Source organism: Leucopleurus acutus, assembly GCF_964270905.1.
Source record: "Leucopleurus acutus genome assembly, chromosome: 13".
Lineage (NCBI taxonomy): Eukaryota > Metazoa > Chordata > Mammalia > Artiodactyla > Delphinidae > Leucopleurus > Leucopleurus acutus.
Genome location: NC_139155.1, coordinates 50,958,110 through 50,963,805, shown reverse-complemented (window position 1 = coordinate 50,963,805; position 5,696 = coordinate 50,958,110). Strand labels below are relative to the sequence as shown.

At 46.7% G+C, this 5,696-nt stretch overlaps 1 pseudogene across 1 annotated transcript; it reads right to left on the bottom strand.

Annotated features, from left to right (window-relative positions):
- Positions 1 to 4,560: 4,560 nt before the first annotated feature.
- On the bottom strand, positions 4,561 to 5,294 carry LOC309970206 (large ribosomal subunit protein uL22-like; annotated as a pseudogene). The gene has a single exon. The product of its transcript is annotated as a large ribosomal subunit protein uL22-like (transcript).
- Between the last annotated feature and the right edge of the window lie 402 nt (positions 5,295 to 5,696).

Sequence of the window (5,696 nt, the reverse complement as noted above, 5' to 3'; positions counted from 1 at the left end):
GCGCTGCTGCATGACGCCCAAGGCTAAATCCTAGATGCACTCCTAGCTGGCTCTCCTCTCTCTTGGGACACTTGGTCTCTGAACCCAGCCACCGCATTATGAGGAAGTGCAGGCCACATGCAGAGGCTGGATGTGAGTGTTCTCACCAACAGCCCCAGCTAGATTCCTGGTCAACAACCAGGTGAGTGAATGAGGAGTCGAGGCTCCTGCTGTGATTTACATCTTGAGATGTTTACTGTGCCTTCTGGAGACTTGATGGAGGTGAGGACTACAGGCCAGGAGTGGAAGCAGGGAGACCAGTTAGGAGGCTATAGCAATAATCCAGGACAGAGAAGATGCAGTTTGGGTTTGGGTTATACCAGTAGAGTAGGTGAGAGGTAATCCTATCTGGGAAATGTTTTGAAAGTAGAGCTGATGGGATTTGCTGATGGATGGGATGGGAGTTGGGAGAGAAAGAGAAGAGTCACTGACTATGTCTAGATTCTGAGTCTGAGCAATTGGGTTTCAGTGTCATTTATTGAGATGAGGACACCTGAGGGAAGGGCAGCTTTGCAGGGCAGGGTAGGTCAATAGTTGCATCTGGGGCATGTTCTATGAGAAGCCTGTTTGACATCCAAGTGAAAAAGCTAAATCAACAGTGGGATACGCGAGTCTAGAGCTCAGAGAGAGGCCCTAAGCTGGAGATAGAAACTTGGGAGTCATTGGCATACAGATGGTGTTGCCGATAGTACTGCTATATAAGAAATGACCCCAAAACTTAGCTTAAAACAGCTATTTCATTTACCCACCAATTCGTGGGTTCCAAATTCAGGGCAGGGCACAGCAGGAATGTTTAGTTTCTACTCCACAAATCTTGGGTCTGAGCTTGGAAGACTCAAGGGTTTGAAGCAACATGATGGCTGGGGCTGGAATCACCAGGAAGTGTCTTCACTCACAAATCCGGCAGTTGAAGCTGGCTGTTCACTGGGACCTCAGCAGGGGCTGTCAACTGGAACGCTTAGAGTGGCTTCTCCATGTGGCTTGGGTTTCCTTGGGGTAGCTGGACCACTTACATGGCAGCTCAGGGCTCCAAAAGTGAGTGTACCAGTGAACAAGGTGGAAGCTGCACCGTCTTTCCTCACTTAGCCTTGGAAGTCATGCAGCATCGTTCCCACCTCATCCTCTGGGCTACCAGAGAGCTAGAGCTTGCCAAGACTCAAGGTGGGATGGGGCGGGTGGTGGATACAGATCCCTTCTCTCCATGGAAAGAGTGTGAAGACCACGTTGCAGAAGAGCATATGGGATGGAGATATTGTTGTGGCCAACTCTGGAAAACACAATCTGCTCCAGATGGTATTGATTCAGGGCCTCGTAATTGGATGACATCACTTAGGAACTGAGTGCAGACAGAGAGAAGAGGTCCCGGAATGAACCCTAGGCCTCAACATTTAGAGACTGGGAGGAGGAGCCAGTGGGCAGAAGCAAGCCTAGAGCAAATGCTGTTTCTTGCAGGGCTGCCACTTTCTGCTGAAACTCCTTAGGGAACGGGGTCGGAACATGTTCTTGCATCAGCTGCAAGCCGGGGCCAGAACCGGCCCTCCCCCAGTGGACACTGCCTGGAGGCTCAGCTGAGCACAACTCCTCAGGCCCCCCAAGACGATCAGGTAGTCAGTAACTCTGGGTCCTGCAGGTGCTCAATCTTCCGTAACACAAGGCAAGGTAGAGAGGGTGGTGGACTTAGACCCCTCCCCTGTAAGGAGGGGAACCCCCAACCCTAGCCAACCCACGCTTTTGGAAAACCATTTTTGCCTCTTCTTCAAGAGCTGAAGAATCCTCCAATTTACTCAATTCCAAAGAAAATTTAACATCCATACAGTAGCATCTGGATTGAGATTCATTTGACTTCAGTTTTCTCTAAGAATTAGCGGGTGAAGGTTGTCTTACATCTTGGAGAACTACCTAAACTAACAGACCACCTCCAGGGAACGAAACTGCCAGAAGTTCCCTAGATGGCAGGTCCCAGGAGATAATACAAAAGAATTAAGTTCCTCTTGACAAAGACCCTGCTATAATAGTTAAACGGTCCATGTGTTGGAGTTGGGAATTCTGTTATTATATAAATGTCTTGCTGAAATGGGTCTGACCTCTACAGAGATTCAAAAAGAATGAGGCACATTCCTTTAACGTTATTTTTGCTCATGCAAACGATGCCCTATTACACCCAGTAATGCTTAACTACTAAGTTAAAAGCAAATACATAGCAATTTGGACCACTCCAGGGTCGCTCTCACTGTTTTGTGGTTTTATGTAATTCGAATATTGTATACAGGAAGACTTGACCTGGAGCAGGCAGCAAGAAATATGTAATTAGAAACACTTCCCAAGGAAATTATAGTGACAAGTGAAGGCTTGAGGATTTCCGCGGGAGCCTGGAGCTGCAGATATTCATTATAGGTACTTGGGAGGCTCAGCTGCCCTGCTGAAAACCGTGTCTAATTGCTGTGTGGCTGGATGCAGGCATGGAGGACAGCCCAGAGCCAGGAATTGTGTCTATGGCAACACGACGCTCCATTTTTAAACTTTTCATTGCGCAAGAAGAAATTGCTTAGGTTTTTTTTTTTTTTTTTTCTCTTTTGCTCCCTCCCCATTTCAGAGTTTGTCCCAGCAGGGATTACCCTCCAGGTCTAACATTTCCTGGTAGCTAATGCTAGCTGAGTTAGGTGCCTTTTGCTTTACCTCTAGCGTTAGCAGCTCCAGCCGGTCATTAATTACTGCACCAGGAAGCATTTTCCAATCAAATTATTGTTTAATCAAAACAAAAGAAAATGAATGCTTGTTGCTGTCAACAATTATCAACTCTCCCTAAGAGTCTAAAGGGGAATGCTGGAGGTTTTCCACTTACGGAGAAGTGTCCCTCTGCGAGGGAGGGTCAGTTAAGAAGGCCTTTGAAGTTGCCTAAAGTACAGTTGAGAATGCTTCCCTGTGGGCGGAGAGGAAGCTTCCTGCCCCCCCGGCAGGAAGACCCAGGAAGCTTATACACGCACCGTCCTGGGTCCCCATTAGCGTCCGTATGACCTTGCTATTAGGCTAAATGCCCCAAATGCTTCTACGAGAGTGTCTGAGGGGAAAGACTGCTTTCTGGAGCAGTGAATAAGTGAAATCCACCTGCACGATGACAGCCACACTTCCTGAGAGCAGACAGCGTGCCCTGTGGCTTACAAACACGAGTTAGTGACCCTCGTAATTCCCCCCCACCCCTAGTACATCATTATCCCTGTTTCACAGATGGGAAGACTAAGATTCAGACAGGTTAACCTGGCCAAGATCCACAACAGCCTGGTAAACAGCAGAGCCCACACTTGATTCGTAGTCTTTCCATCAGCACCTTCCCTCTTTATTTGCTTTTAAAATTTTATTTGCGCTAAAATACACGTAACGTAAAATCTACCATCTTGACCATTTTTAACTGCAGTCCAGTGGCATTACGTGCATTCACACTGTTGTGCAGCACCACCATCATCCATCTCTAGAACGCTCTTCATCTTGCAAAACTGAAACTCTGTCCCCATTCAACAATAACTCCCCATCCCCCCTCTCCCCAGCCCCTGGCAACCACCATTCCACTTTCTGTCTCTGAATTTGACTTCTCTAGAGAGTGGAATCAGACAGTATCTTTCTTTTTGTGTCTGGCTTATTTCACTTAGCATGATGTCTTCAAGTTTCATCCATGTTGTAGCATGTGCCAGAGCTTCCTTCCTTTCTAAGGCTGAATAATATTCCATTGTATGTATGTAACACGATTTTTTTTGTCCCTGCACCCATGGAAGGACACTTAGGTTGCCTCCACCTTTTGGCTATGGTGAATATGCTGCTGTGTTTAACTCCTAACCACTAAGATACATAGAGACTTGGAGAATGAGTCTTAAAGGAAGGCGCACCGCCATGGGCTGCCTGACACGCCCCAACCTGAGCAGACCAGCCAAGTACCAGGTGGCCCATCACCCACTGGAGAAGGCAGGGGAAAGCGATGCACAAGGCCAAAACATCCCACAGGCTGGCCAATTGGAGAGTCACAGCTCCACGCTGGCACACCCAATGCCAGTGTGTTTCCCTGAGCCTTAGATTCTGGGGAAAACAAGGTTCTTCAAATCCAAGCTGCTCAGTCCAGACTTCACTGCAGGATTCCCCACCTGGACGGAGCGTGCCCTGGGACTCCACTGGCGCACCCGCCAACCCCTGCCGACTTCTCCACTCGGTGGTTCTGAGGGCGGCTAGGGGTGAGCTGTGTTCCCTCCTGAGGTTACCACCCTAAGGTTTTTGGAAATGTGAGGAGCATTTCTGGTTGTCATAACCATCTGTCTGGGGGACACTACTGACATCTAACATGTGGAGCCAGGGACAAGAGGCGCCCTGCCATGTGTGAGGCAGTCACCCACAACAAAGAATTGTCCTGCATCGTGAATCACTTCCGAAGGTCTCATTAAAACGTATCTTGTAAGCAAAAAACCTCATTATAATCATCTGGGCCTAAAACCTAATTACGTTTTGCAAATGAACACAAAGTAATTCTGCATGGTTTTTATACGCACCAGATTTTCCAGGAATGCAACTATTGAGTAGATTGAGGGAGACTGTATTTTTTTTTATATTGGAACTTCCCCGAGAGTTGTTCACCATTTTGGAAAATCATGGCAATGCCACTCCTAGTAGGTTTTTTTTTTTTTTGCTTTTACTTTTATTTGCTTTTTTTTTGCAGCATTTATTCCTGGGCCATAAGTTTCTGTTTCTTCAGTTTCTTCTGGGATATCTTTGTCTTCTGTGCAACCTCCTCTTCGGGTTTAGGGATCATCTGTTCTTTTTCAGGAAGGATCATCTTAGTGTGGCAGGGAGAGTTCATGTATGGGTTGATCTGACCATGAGCTCTGTAAGTCCTGCGTGGCATCTTGGGTGCTTTGCTCACCTGGATATGCTTAATGACCAGAGAATCTACATCTAAGCCCTTAAGTTCAGCATTACTCTCTGCATTTTTGAGCATGTGCAGTAAAAGTTCAGCACTTTTTTTTGGGCTACCGACCCTGTGTCCAGCCCCGCTCTTTGGCCTGGGCACACCTACCAACTCCACCATTGTAAAGACAGACTGGCACACATTGCTTCTGTAAAGTCACATCCTTCAGATACGTGGTGGCTTTTCAGATATGCATACCCTGAATGGCCTGGGCAGTCTCACGAGTGCTCTTAAAGTGAACACGAAGATCTGAGCCTCTTGATTGGCATGATTCTGTGGGGTTTTCTGGGTCAAGTGAATAGTGAACCATTTTTAGAGATCACCTCAGACCGCTTATCCAAAAAGGACTCCTAGCATTTGAGTTGCAAAAAATATATATAACTTTATCAATTTTATTTGAATTGCCACATTCAAAGTCCACTTTAGAGACAACCCCCCTCCACAGGAGGGGTCTATGTCGCCACTCACTGCCGCCCCCTACCCCCGTCTTCTGGTATAGTCCTGCCCCAGCATTTACGTGTTGAAATACATATTCTGTTTTTATACACTTCTATTCTTTTATTTCTTCTTTTACACCCAGAACACTACATTACTTTTATTTTTAAACATTTTTTGTGTTGGTCGATTATGTTAGACCACAAATCCTGATGCAAACCTCTTGGGGGCCAGATGTGTTTCAGAATTCAGAAATCTCCAGATTTTAAGTACTGAA